Source organism: Xenopus tropicalis, chromosome 1, assembly GCF_000004195.4.
Source record: "Xenopus tropicalis strain Nigerian chromosome 1, UCB_Xtro_10.0, whole genome shotgun sequence".
Taxonomy (NCBI): domain Eukaryota; kingdom Metazoa; phylum Chordata; class Amphibia; order Anura; family Pipidae; genus Xenopus; species Xenopus tropicalis.
Genome location: NC_030677.2, coordinates 155676671 through 155691643, shown reverse-complemented (window position 1 = coordinate 155691643; position 14973 = coordinate 155676671). Strand labels below are relative to the sequence as shown.

Here is a 14973-nt window from a genome sequence, read left to right as displayed (position 1 = left end):
ATGTATGTATGTTATGTCTAAATCCTCCATACAAATTGGTGATCTCCAGGAAGTCCCAGCGGGCCCCATTACCGCCTGCAGGGCAGGGAAGATCATTAATAGCACTGTCAGCCAAGGCCGCCAGTTAAATTAATCCATCTCTTTCATTAGCACAGCTAGGCGGGGTGCTTTGTCTGAAAGAAAGCAGAGCAGTAAGATTTGGAAGCGTGTGCTCGGTAGAACATTAACCTCTTCCATTCTACATTTGGTCAAGGCACCAACAGGTGCTGTTTAGGCGAGCAGAATTCAGCAACTGATGTAGCTTTTGCATTTCTATAAAACCAAAATCCCATTCACTATTCTTGAGAAAAGAATAGTTATTAGAATAAGAAAAGCCATAATTAGGCAATCCTATGCATTTCTACTATTAAACTGTACCTAAACATAGTCTAAAAAACCATGATGACTAAAGCAAAACCTCTATTTTTATTCTGAAGTTACCAACCGAGACATTGCCGTGTATTCAAGCCCAAACACTGGACTCTGAAATGGAAGATCCAAGTTCTTTGGTAGATTAGTGTACTTTTCACACTTATGCCACAATTATGTCAACTTATATTGCCCAAAATGGATTATAGGCTTCATATAATTCAAAGCCACAACATTTGCTGCCTGGCACATAAAATATCCATACAGGCCAGTCAATGTATCAAAAGTCATCACGGTGATGTTCCAAGAATAGTATATATTTTGCAGTTTGGCAGCTTGAAATGGCCAAATAAGCTTGTATTAATGAATTCCTAATTTGAATGGAGATTTTGGTGGTACGCATGATTGTATACCTGTGTTACTCTGTGGCATTTCATGATAACCACTGTTTATTTAACATTGTAACAGTCAAGCAGCCTACATAGAAAGACATTTTATGATTGCTGATTGCTGTAAGGCAATGAGAGAGAAATAATTGTGTTAAAGTATGGAGACCTCAGACTGTAATATTACTGGCATATGTATTTTTTGGCAAATGTACAGTTAAAGTACAGGAAGGGCTGTGCCTGCTGTATACACTGAATGGTTTTCTCTATTGAAGTGCTTAAATCCTTGGCCTCATTTCCCCCCAACTCGAGCAATTTTACCTTCCTTTCCTTTCCAGGGCTGCTATAAACAAGTTATTGTTTTCCTGAAGGAAGTGAGATAAAAATGTAACGCTTTGCTGTGGAGCCAAATTCACAGCAGGGGGAAGCACATCATATACACAGATTTGCCCTGTATGTTCATGGCTATTCTAAATATAATGTGCCAGACATAGTGTTTATGTTTGTAAACATGCCTGTTGTAAATGGGGCAGGGTGAAATCAAGAAATGAGGATACCTTAAAACACTCAAATAAGGCTAAGCAAATACTCCCAAGGGCAGACTGAAGTGAATATATACACCAGCATAGAAAGACTTTTAGATACACTTACACACTAGGGGGCCCGTTTACTTACTCACGAACGGGCCGAATGCGTCCGATTGCGTTTTTTTCGTAATGATCGGTATTTTGCGATTTTTTTGGAAAATTATCGCGACTTTTTCGTTACCAATACGATTTTTGCAGAAAAACGCGAGTTTTTCGTAGCCATTCCGAAAGTTGAGATTTTTTCGTAGTGTTAAAACTTGCGCAAAACGTCGCGCCTTTTAAGTTTTAACGCTACGAAAAAATCGCAACTTTCGGAATGACTCGCATTTTTTTGCGCAAATCGTATTGGTAACGAAAAAGACGCGATAATTTCCGAAAAGTCGTAAAGGCGCCGAAAAAATCGCAAAAAATACGAAAAAGTCGCAAAATGTTCGTTTTCCAATCGTAATTTTTCCAATTCGGTCGGAATTCGTGTCTTAGTAAATCAGCCCCTAGATCTTGAAAATATGTGCTTGTCCATAAAGTAACCCAAGCCACCCTTAAGAGGTATGGCAGATGGGACCTTTTGTTGCTTGCGCTTAATCCCCTCCAGCACGGGCAACAAAACATCTCAAAGTTACATTCCTACTGGGATTATTGTATATTACCAGTGGTAAAACATATGCATCACATAGTTGGCAGAAGTTGCCTTTGTATATGTTTTACGACCTGCAACTTGCATTAATCCCAGTAAAAAAGTAACGTCTGACGATTGTGTGTTCCTCTGCACTGGAAGAGATATAGTATTGGTGACAAAATGTCCAATCTGCCATTACCCTAAAGGCAATAACAGAATCTGCTATCACCCAGCACGGTGTTCTACAGCCTCAGTGCCCTCACTGTAATTAACCATTTGCACCTGGTTTCTGTACTTAATAACAGCAAAATATTTGAGATACAAAGAATACTATTTGTCTGTTTGATCTTAGCCCCTCATTCTGGCCAGAAATATGCTTTTCTATCCTCTCCATTTCACACCCAGCATCAAATCAGGTTTCATTTCTTGCCAACCATATTGATCCATGGCTATGGAAGATGCAAATTATCTTGGCTGTCAGGATCAGGGTGTATTATCATCAATGCAGAGTAATTATCTTTGGCTGCACTGATATTGGATTGTTAAGCCCCAGGATAATGCACCAGGTAAAGACATTTAGAATGCAGTCCAACAAGGGGATTTGTATTAACTTGATGGATAGAGTAAGAGAAGTGCAGCTGCCATGCTAACCTTTGTTAAGTTCCCAGGCTTCTGTGGGTCTGCACAGGTTAAAGTAGAATTCTCAATAAATATAGTTAAGAAATTGGTAACATTGAATAGGTAACATTTCTTTACATTAAAACAGTATTTGTGGCACATAAAACACTTTTAAACAAAGTACCTGATGCTAGAAAACCATTGTACAGTAGTTAGGGCAATAATTTAGTCACTTGTCCGCAACCTTATGCAATCAGTTAAGCAATTTTGATATTGTAGGAGCTGAACTTAATTTCATTGTCACTGGAAACTTTCTTTTTGATGCTGGGGGCTAGCCAGTTTCATCGGGCCACAATGGTTAGTGTGGGTGTGTGACCCCAGGTCAAATGGAAACAATCTTAATTGAAAGTGTTGCATCTAATGCATAGGGTTTACTATACTATGAAGAGCATTCATCGGTTTGAGACAGCAACGATCTGTGCCTTACAAGTTCCCTCTGGAACTCCATCTTTCTGCTCATCCATTTATCCGTACATGAGGAATTTCACATGCTCAGCTTCTCTATGTGGCTATTTGTGGTTACTGACTTGGGGACAGATGGAAAATATCTTACACTTAAAGTTATGTTACACCTGTCAGATCTTTAACTGAAAGTAGTACATCATTACAGTGTCTCAAAGATTTTAACCTTTATTCATCTGGATTGCAAGTTAGATGGATGGCTTTTACAGTTAGAACTTTAGTGTGATGGCACACAGGGACATTTGCTCCACACAGTTAAATCTGCGCTACCGCAGGCAACACATTTCCTAAAAATGCTTTCCCACCGGCAATAATGTAAATCACCGGTGGGAAATCACACAAATCGCTTTGGCTTTCTCATGCTGCTGCGTGATAACATAAAATCTGACCCATAAAATCTGATCTAAGTCTCAAGTGTAGTTTAGCCATTATGGTCTATATCTGGCAGTCAGCATATTTCAGTGGAAAAAAGGGACACCATGCAGTCACAGCATGCAGCATTGCATTCCAATAGGCATGTTTTGTTGGATGACAAAAGTTTACACATTTTTTTGTCTGTCCCATCACTGCATCTGACTTGTAGGATGCTTTCTTAATCCAACAATGAGAGAAAATTTGAAGAGAAATTGCACAAATACGTTATTTCATCCAGGCAGGCAGCTTACCCCTTTTCTTGTGACCACCTGTAATGTTTCTGTGGGTGCAACCCTCCCATTATCAGGATACAAACGTTTGTCTATGGAGATCTGTACCAACAGTGCAGAAGGGATTAAAGAGGGGTTAGAGGTGAGGCAAGTATTTAAATTTGATTTATGCTAATCCAGCACTATTCTACAAAATGTCCTGTGTTGTTTCATAGCTCCCAACATTTGAAAAAATGTAAAGAGGGACAAAAAAGGGGTGAAAATCGTTACCACGCCCATTTTTGTGACCACACCCCCTAAATACCACTCCCATTTTACAAAATTTTGCAGAGCTGTCAAAATCGGGACTGTCCCGTTAAAATCTGGACAGTTGGGAGGTATGGTGGCACACAGGGAGTTTTGTCACCTGCGGTTAAATCTCTGCTACCAGGTGTGACTAATATCCCCAAAATGCCTTCCTACTGGCAGTAAAATGACTTGCCGGTGTGAAGGCATGTGTGATGCTTCATTTTATGAAGTTGGCTTAAGTTTCCTGCGATAGTGGGTTGGCAATTCAGAGAGATTAGTCCCCTGAGATAGCCGATATTTAACTGCAGCGAATAATTTCCCCGTGTGCCACTGCCCTTAGTGTTATGCTACTTCAAATTTTGGTGGCCATACATGTTACAAATATAATCTTTCCTGTGAAAGAATGTTTGTAGACTACACTAATGTTCAGAGCTGACTGTGTGTTCTCCCTGTGTCTGTGTGGTTCCTCTGGGTACTCCAGTTTCTTCCATACTCCTAAAACACACAGGCAGGTTAATTGGCTTCTGACTAAATTGACCAGTGTATGTGTGAATGTGAGAGGGACCTTAGATTGTAAGCTCCACTGGGGTGGGGATAGATGTGAATGATGACTGATGTCTGTAAAGTGCTGCGGAAATGTGTCTTGGCGCTATATAAATAACTGGAAATAAATTAATAAAAATAGTCAGATATGCAGGTAGAAGTTAAAGAATTCTGTACTAAACATTTGCCAGTGCTGTAAAAGCAAGTTGATCTTTAGGGCTCTGGCACACGGGGAGATTAGTCGCCCGCGACAAATTTCCCTTGTCACGGGCGACTAATCTCCCCGAACTACCATCCCACCGGCGAAAATGTAAGTCGCCGGTGGGATGGCACACGCTGAGCAGGCGATTTCGGCAAATCGTCGAAGTTGCCTCGCAAGGCACCTTAAAAGTGCTCTTTGTTTCACATAGATCTATGATTAACAGATATCAAAGAGCCGTCCATCCAAGTGGAAGATAGTATTGGGCTGTGTATATTTTACCTTGATTAGTTCTAGGAGGGGGGCACACATTTGCATGTTGTGATTTCTTGTGTAGCATGGTTCAACTGTGCCCCTCTACCCCCCCCTATGTTATTAGGGTATGCTCCTCTATAGTTATGTCTCTACTTCCCTATTTATCCTTCTTGTATATTTATTTCATTTCCTTTTTCCTCTCACTAACTTTTTAGGTTTTGAATTGGGTTGTTGATAAAGCCAGCTAATGCCTAAGGGAAGCCAACACAAGCCCCTGCCTTCAACCCCACGCAATATATATATTTATAAAGCACCAAGTGTCAAAAAAAAGTAGCAAAAATACAAATAAACAATGATGCTGGAAATATGACAGGCAAGCAAGGCCCCAGCTAATGCATTCAGTAGACAATGGCGTGATTTGATTCTGCCAGATCTGTACATACTGCTGTTATTTAGAAGGCTTTTGATGCCCCAGGCAAAAGCAATCAAACTGGAGGCAGCGCCCACCCAGATCCTTGTTTCCTTTAATTGGAGACACAGCCTGGGATGCCTGTAGGCAACTGACAGTGTTTATATGCAGCGTGTGCTGCGGTGGAATGTTCTGGAGAACAAAGCAGAGCGCGCTCCTTTGTGTTCTTTTTTTATTAGTTTTTTTTCCCCTTTCTGTAGTGTGTAAAAGAGCATGGGGGTGGGGTGTCGATTCATTACTGCAGTAGCATATTAGAAAATGGAGATCCTTCGTCTTCTCCACTTTTCATGGACACATACATTTACCCATGCTGTGCAGTGCCATGTTCTACAAAGAGCCTGCCTCTGTCAGATCTGCAACCCATTCAGTCTTATTCCGTATAATTATTCATTTACATTGCACTTGCAATCATACTGATTCATATATATATAACACAGTGCCATATACTTGATGTTAACAGAGCTAGCATAGATCCAGACTAATGGCAAAATAATCTTATTCCAGTGTTTTTATAGTTTAAAGGTTTTGTAGGACATATTGCTCCACATTATGGAAAAACCCCTTATCTGGAAAACCCAGGATCCCAATCATTCCGAATTATAGATCCAGTTGTGTGTTGTGTTATGTGTTATGTGTGTTGTATTTGCTAAATGTATGAGAGTGAATTCTTCACATTCTATGTTATTTAGCAGCTAATAACAGAAGGCAGACATCTCGCCTTGGGTTCAGCTGTTGTACTTTGCCCCTTGTCAGTAAAGTCAGTGCATATCTTAGTTTGTATAATCCAAGGAACATTTGGGGTTTTTTGATTTAAAAATGCAAATTCCAGGATATATATCATCTGCTTCTGCCCAGTTCCATGAATCAAATAGTAACAGATGTGGAAAAAATTAGAATGCAGCACCATGGGATAAACCATACACCTCTTTTGTCATTACAGTAGTTTTTTACAATTACATAAATCTACCTAGAACTCATCCAACTTAAAGGGGGAAGGGGTCATAAATTAAATAATTGTATAGCGTTTTATGTTTGTGATAATATGATTGTGCTGTTCTTATACTTCAGAAGCAGTAGCATCTGATAGACTCTTCTCTGTATTGCCTCGGGCTGTACAAGGTGCTCTGTTAAGCATGTTAATTTTATAAGGAAATGCACCATCTGGAGAGCTAATTGAAGTTTAGAACTAACCTTGATAACCCCAAAGCAATATCATTCAGACCGACTGATGTTTATTAGCGCAACATATTCCCCATTGTTGTTATGAAAATGACATACAGGGTGATTGACAGCTTTTGTACCAGTTAGGCAATTTCAAGCTTGGCATGTGGCAACACATTGGGAATTGCCCCTCGATTAACTTTTATGGAAATCTCCTATACCACAGTGGTGCACTAACTGGTCACGCATTTTGTACTGGAAAACACAAGTGTTAAGCACCCATCCCAAGAGCAGGCTATAGGTCAGGGATCCCCAACCTTTTATACCCGTGAGCCACATTTAAATTGGAAAAGTATTGGGGAGCAACACAATCGTGAAAATGTTTCCTGGGGGTGCTATAATTGGCTACTTAATAGCCCCTATGTGGACTGACAGCCTACAGAGGGCTCTGTATGGCCACTGGGAGCAACATCCAATGGGTTGGGGAGCAACATGTTGCTCTGGAGCCACTGGTTGGGGAACACTGCTCTAGGTGATTGTCATACATGTCAATGACACATATACTTTTAGGCTGAATTCCCAAAACACACCAGGGCTTGCTTAGTAACCATGAGCAAATGTGCCCTAGTGTAGTTTACTATTGCAACTGATCACATTTTTGCTATCATTATTCTTCCTGTCGCTGGCTGAATAATCACCAGTATTCAGAGTTAGTGAATAAGGCTGACTGTGTGTCATTGTCCTTATATTGTTTTTTGCCATCCTTTGAGGAAAAAAAATTGTTAATTCTATGATGCTACATTTAAATCTAATAAAAGATCTGTGTGATGGAGGCAACAGATTCCATACCCATGTTCATGTTGGTAGCAATATACAACTTTTTCCTCTTGACAAACTGTAAGTCTAGAAATAAATTCATGCCTGCACACATTAAAGGAGAAGGAAAGTCTAATAAAGAGTTAATCTCAAGCTGCAGGCATACCTTCAGTTGTCTCAATAGTGCCCTTAAGTCTCCCCATATTTCACCTGTTCAGATGATCAGAAGCCAAACAGGAAGAAAAACCGCTGAGCTGTGTAAAGAAAGTTCCCATAATGCCTTGCTCCTGCACAGACACGGAGACCAAGTGAATATGCTCAGTTAGTTAGACTATGGGGAAGATTTATCAAAACACGAGTTCGAATACCAAATGGGAAAAATTCGGATTGGGAACGAAAATTTCTGAAGATCACAAATATTATGAAAATGCTTACGAAAAAATCATATTAGTCACGATAATATCATATTGGCGATCAGAAAATCACGGAATTTTTGTACCGAACCATTGTAAACAGCGGCAGAGCCCTTCCGAATTTTTCGCGCGGCCGCGAAAAAATCGGCGAGAATATGCTTGGAGCGTTCGGGTCTTGGTAAATCTCCCCCTATGAGTCAGCTTCCTGCTGATTGGGGGGGGGGAGTGAGTTCTTAGCATTCTTGAGGGAGGGGGGAGCACCAGATAGGAGAGAGCTGAAAGCTGTGTGTCTCTGGCAGAGGAAAACCGACACAACTAATCTTTTTACAGAGAACTCAATGCAGCGTTTCTGTGAGTGCTTATGGCTGTATTTACATAGACCTTTCTGATAAAGCTTACTGAGTTTTTCCCTTTCTTTCTTCTTTAAGCTAAAATAATTATACATGGTGCTTGTTTTGCTTAAAACCAGCAATTTGCTGCCACACTCAGTAAACCAAAAGTAGTAAAATTAACCAACCAAGATAGGAATATATTTCAATGGAAGAGTTCTAGTTTTAAAAACAAAGTTTAAAAAAAAAAAAAAAATTCTTGATAAATCTGCCCCAAAGAGTATGATGAAGTGTACTAATGTGCATATTTTACTGCACAGTTAGTGGTGTCCCTTATTTAAATAGTCTTATTTGAGTTTAATATTAGACTAAAGTAGTGTCCTCATCAGTTTTGTTCAGCCTGTGAATTTATGCTCATCTAAAACGTACTTCTTGGTGTAGGCGAAGAATAATTAACAGCATTATGGCTTTATATATTATGTCCGGATTGCACTGATGGGTCAAAATTTCCAACTGCTAACAAACTCCCAAAACAAACCCCTGCCAGGTTCACCTCCCACAGGCAGCATAGGGCCGGCAGAGTTTGAAACACACATGCAGGGTAGGGCATGCAGAGTATGGCACACACAGGCAGAATAGGGCAGGCAGAGTATGGAACACACAGGCAGCATAGGGCAGGCAGCACAGAGCAGGCAGAGTATGGCTCACACAGTCTGGGTAGTGCAGGCAGAGTATGGCACACACAGGCAGCATAGGGCAGGCAGAGTATGGCACACACATGCAGGGTAGGACCGGCAGAATATTGCACACACAGGCAGAATAGGGCAGGCAGAGTATGGCATACACAGGCAACATAGGGCAGGCAGTACAGAGCAGGCAAAGTATGGCACACACAGGCCATATTCTGCCATATGCTGCCTGTGTATGCCATACTCTGCCTGCCCTATGCTTCCTATGTGTGCCATACACACAGGCAGCATAGGTCAGGCAGTACATAGAGTGACACAATGCTGGCTCTGCTCCTACTGAGGCGTGAACAGGTGAACAATGTGGGTGCTTACAGTCTGAGCCTGAGGTGTGAACAATGCAGGGATTAAAAGGTGTGAACAGTACAGGGGATTACATGTTTAAACAATAGAGGGGTTTACAATCTAAATCTGAGGTGTGAACAGTACAGGGGGGCAGTTAATCTTATACTGATAGCATTTAAAGCTTACACAAAGGTAAGCGGTCACAGCAGCCAGACAGGTGGGGTGGCGCTGGCCGCTGGTTGGAGAGCGCTGATTTATCCTATTTGAAAATGGTATATGCTTTGCGCTGTGTGCATAATGCATCGGCAAATGGGGAAAAAAGAGGAGCTGCAGCTTGTGTTCAATTCCTGCTATTTCTGTACTACCGGGTGTCGGTCCAATCAAACAGACTCTCATGTGAATCCATCTGGTCTGCCTGAAGTTCCGTCTGTCATATAATATGGAGCATTGGCCAGTGTATGGCCACCTTAAGCTATTAAGCAGCCAGACAAGCTTGTTAATTAATTCTGAATGCAGTAATAGTGGCAAAATGTACCCCCACCCTTTTAACCTGCGGCAAGCAGTATATGTATGATAAAAGCAAATGGCTTTTTGGTTGTTGTGTGTTACTATACAGAATCATATTTTTTACGTGCTACTTAAAGGCCTGTTTGTGGGTATAAAAGAAAAATCTGCTTTTCTCCGATTAGCTATCCAGTAGTTGTAATGCACAGACCCCTTTGAGAATTCAGCCTACAGAAAATCAGTAAAGGTTATGTATTATCAAAAGGTTTTAAAAGACAAACCTGCGCCTATTGAGAACTACAATTTGTAGCAGAGAATTCTGGGAATGATAGTTTGCAATACTGTATGGCTCAGTAATTGTATTGGACCTTATTTGTGTAATATTTTTATAGAAGGGTTTTCTTTGATTAGCTTTTTATTTTGTGTTCCCATTTCTGTGTGCACGTTGGAACACATATGTAACTATATAATTCCTTTTAATTCATCTACTTCAGTTAAAGCTTTATAAGCAATATATTCCTGTGCCTGTGGTTACCAAGGAGTTAACGTATTTAAGCGAGGAAGCAGGCAGCCTTTGAGAAACCACATGCCTGCCTACAGCTTCAAATCATGTCATCTTGGCTGGATTTGTCAGGCCTGGAGCTGTCTGCTGTTACCTTTTAGCAGCTTGCATTCAGCACTTCATAGAGCAGTTGCCTGAGCGTTAGAGCTCTGCACACAGGGAGCTGCAGCAGGACCCCTCTAGCCCACAGCACTGGAGGCATGGACCCCAAAACCTAAGAAATCCAAGGAATCTCTGATAATTATACATGAGCTCTGCTTCGGATTCATCATTTTTTTTTTTTATTTTTTTTTTTTTTTACTCTTTGTGTTTTATGCAAAGATCTCAGACCGTGCTCTGCCAGCCTCAGCCTGTAAAGTTGGTGCTTTGGGATGCTTGAGGGTTTATTGGCTTTAAGCTATGAAAAACGCAACAGGAGATTAAAAAAAACGCACAAGTCCAAATCTATCCACTATTGCTTACCAAGGATTTAAAATTAGTGGGGAAGAAAACTTGGATTTGGATGTGAAAGGAAGCTTTATGTTGGGGATTGGAGGATTACAAAGGAAAGGCTATGTCTGGAGAGAGAAATGCCTCACACACTCCCCACCAGTAACCCATAGCCGAGTTCCGGAGAGCCGTGCTGGAGACTATTTCTCATTTACTCCCCTCATCTTCAAGCATTTCCTTATATTTCTTTTTGTTGGATTTGTTGGATTAATTCTTATTATTATATCAGGGTTATTGCATGCACAAACTGGATTCATTTGCGGATTATTACATTGTCTTCTTATTTAGTCCTGGATTTGACCATGGGTAAGTTACTGTCACCGATGCTTTTTGCTTTATGCCCTTGTGAGAGGCAGCAATATGAAATATAGAGCACAAAGAAACAGCCATAGTGGTGGAAGCACCAGGAACTGCCCCTTATATCATATATACAGATTGTCCCTTTGCTCCTCTGTTCGGAATACAGAAATTTAGTGGTTTGCATTGTAGCATGAATGATTATTTTTATTTGGCAGAAAAACTAATTATATAATAATCATACCCAGCAAGTGCATCTGTTTACTAGCAGTATTTCCTCCCATTTGTACAGTTTCAGTTCTGTGTGTGTATATACTGGGGTAATCTAACTGGAATGGAATATGTGATGTGTCCTTAGGGACTCAGGGAATGAGCCAGAATCTGCCAGAGCTGCTCATCTTTGAGACTGAAAAGGGGTTATTAATAGTTAACCCACTCTGCTTTTGCTGTTTAACCTGCCTTTTAGTGACGATTGACTCATTAACTATTTCCTGTACTGTGCCTTTCTCTGTTCTCTCTAGCTGGAGCTTTTCAATGATATGGGGTTTTTTTGGGGGGTGGGGGTGGTTTAAAGGGACAAGCAAGGATAAATTTGTTAGGGGCAACTAGAAGGTTGGTTCAGCTACAAGAGTACAGCCCAAGCTTATTGACTTATCTGCTGCGTATCTAGAATGTCTGCGTGCAGCTAACACCCTTACCCTGCCACATGCATTCTGATCACTGCAACTACAGCACACATATATATATATATATATATATATATATATATATATATATATATATATATAATCCTGAGAAGAACATTCTCCATATCTCCATACCACAGAATTTTTTGGAGCATATTCCCTAAACCTCTTGATAAATACGTCCCTCTCAGTGTAATTTCATTAGCATACATAGAGCAACGTAACGGTTAATATGTACTGCCATCAAACGATGCCCGGGAACTAGAAACTAGAATGGCAGCATTCTAGATTTGCTGTCATATTTTATATCTACTGAGTATTTTGGGGCTACATACAGCAATAAGGCAATAGCAAAAGCATTTCACTGAAATAGGAAAAATCCCCAAGATTAGACACAGCATGTTGCAAGCGCTCTGCAGTGAGACAAGATTATATATAACCCCTTCTGGTAAAGCAACAAATCAGAACAGCATCTGAATGCTCTACATGCAATATACGCTAGCTTGCTGGGAGATTAGACCTTCAGTACAGAAACCTGTTTATTTTTTCACATAAATCCCAGAATCAGATTTATTTCCAACATATGTATTACAGAAGATATATTTGTATATATGTGTGTGTGTGTGTGTGTATGTATATATCCATCAGCATTTACAGAATTGTATATATTCTTTCTAAATAAAGCTGTCAAATCTATATTAATAGAAGGAATATGTATTAATCGTCATAATTTATATAGCTCCATAAAGTTACTTCGCCCATGGAGGGGCCACAGAGTAAAAATGGTATCTATCAATGGTTCCTGCTTAAAGAAGGGCTTACAGTCTTAATGTTAATGTAGCATTTAAAAATGCTAAATTGTTACTTAATGTGTTTTTTTGACAATTTGACAAGCAGATTAAGAATGTATTCAGAAAAGGCCAATCCTGTTTATTTTTCCCATGCCAGTTCTGAGCCTCGGAGGCTTACCCACCACCTTGGGGATGTTACTAATTTAATAGGATCCACTGACCTATCAGACACCCTTGGCTCCATTCCACAGGGTTAGTGGGTTGGCAGAAGTAAACATTCCAAGTGTCATCACTTTAGTTAAGGACAACAGTTCTGTCTAAGAACATATTCTTGCAACTCCTGAAATATCATCTTGTGGAAAAACTGCATTCGTTTAAATACAGAGTTCCAAAAAAAGACCAAAGGAACACCTTGTCACAACAGCGAATGTGAAGTATGTAAAGTATTTGTTCTGAATAGATAAGTCATTCTACTTGACGCCCTTCTGTATTAATTGAACTGCAATTTTTCAAAAGGAAGTTGGGGGGTTACCTGGGAGTTGTAGTTTAGCAACAGCTCATTGGAGGTTGTATGTTATAGAGCTCTATTGTACATGTGGCTTTATGACTGATTTGTTTGTCATTAGATAAAAATTTGCATTTTATAGTAATATTCTTAATTAAACCATTTTCCTATTATTATTTTATTCATTTTGTAAGTAACATATTCAACAGTTTTGTACATAATGCTGCACCAACTGATATGCAGACCCACTGATAAGGTGGGTAATGGGGGCTCTGCCCACAAGGGCTTACAGTCTGTCTCATCCCCTTGGCTCTGGGGGGTTGGACGATGAATATCAGAATTGTTGACACCTCTCACCTTTCCACCCAAAAGCCAAGTGAGCTCAAAATATCATATGTCTAAGAGCGAAATCCAATCTTGCCAATCTGGTGAATGTGAGCATCGCATACTTTGTGTGTTGTGTAAGCTGTTATATTCTTACCTCTCCCGGAATCCTTTTCACTTGCAATCTCAGCGTTAATAAAGGGATCTCACAAGTGTTCCCTACAACAGTTTTGTGGGAGAAGTTTACATTCTAGTTGTTAATACAAATTGCATAATAAAGTAATGAAACCTTAATTATAACTAAAATGTTCTTCTTTATTTCACTTTGCTACAGTGAAGCTCTGGCACTGTATAAATAATGATAATACAGCACCTATTGCATGAAAGCCAAATGTTGGCCCCCCCTAGAATGCTGGGTATTGAAGTTACCTTACAACCACTTTAGGACTGCTCTTTACTGAAACTTTAGGTACACAGAGTTAATTCCTGTTAAGGCATTTGTGATTATCGTTTAACAAGCTAATAATTAAGCTGTATTATCAGTACACGGGGAATGCCCTTGGTGTCCTGTTTGTGATAATGCCTATGCTTATGTTCTTTGATAGGGGAAGGAAACTTCTTTGGACAAGCTGGTGATGTTGCAACTACCTAGGCGATACTGTGTATTTAGTAAAATGTATACAAGTGTATCTTTCCTCTCTGGTTTGCTTGTGTTATTAGTAGCCTGTATTTTGTGTAGAGCCGACATACAACACAGCATTTGACAGAGGCAGTTTTATCTGTCCCTGCCCCAAAGGAGCTAACAATCTAATTTCCCTATCACAGGCACAGATGCACACCCTAAATTCAGTCCATGAAAATTACAAGTATGTTTTGATTGTGAGAGGAAACTGTAGCTTCCTCTCATACTTATATATTGATATATATATATATATATATATATATATATATTGATTTATTTATTTTTTATGGTCTTACTCTAGCATAAACATGTCTTTCACAGATGTGCAGTGTCTAATTTTCTCTACAAAAGTCTGACATTTCTTCTACCCAGATGCATAGACATAGCTTTCCTGAGGATATAAAATTTCACTTCTTTTTTTTTTTCTGAGAAACAAACAATTCCAGGTCTTTGTGACTAATCTTGAGAAAATAAGCCTCAGCCAATATCTACATGTGACAAAAGACTGTCCTCCAGCTAAATGCGAGCCACAAATGTCCCAAAGCCATAGTGGATTCAGAAATCCATTTGCACCCTTCTTAGGGCCTAACCAAACAGATTAAAATAGATGTCATAACAAATAAAGCAGCGAGTGGTCTGAATTTTCTGAGCTCCTTTGGCAGCAGAGAGGTTAACCTGATCCTCTTTTAGCAAGCACCGCTAATCCCTTTTTATCCCTTCATATCCCTTCTCCCATGCAGATTACCAAGCAAGGAATAATTAGGGGGTTACAGTTCACCTGTCACAGGCAATAACTCAAGTCTTGATTCACTGACACATCTGATATTATTGGATAAGTCTGTGGGGTG

At 39.9% G+C, this 14973-nt stretch overlaps 1 protein-coding gene across 13 annotated transcripts in view; it reads left to right on the top strand.

Annotated features, from left to right (window-relative positions):
- fbrsl1 (fibrosin-like 1) overlaps nucleotides 1–14973 on the top strand; it is a 281206-nt gene that overhangs the window by 216600 nt on the left and 49633 nt on the right. The window lies entirely within an intron of this gene.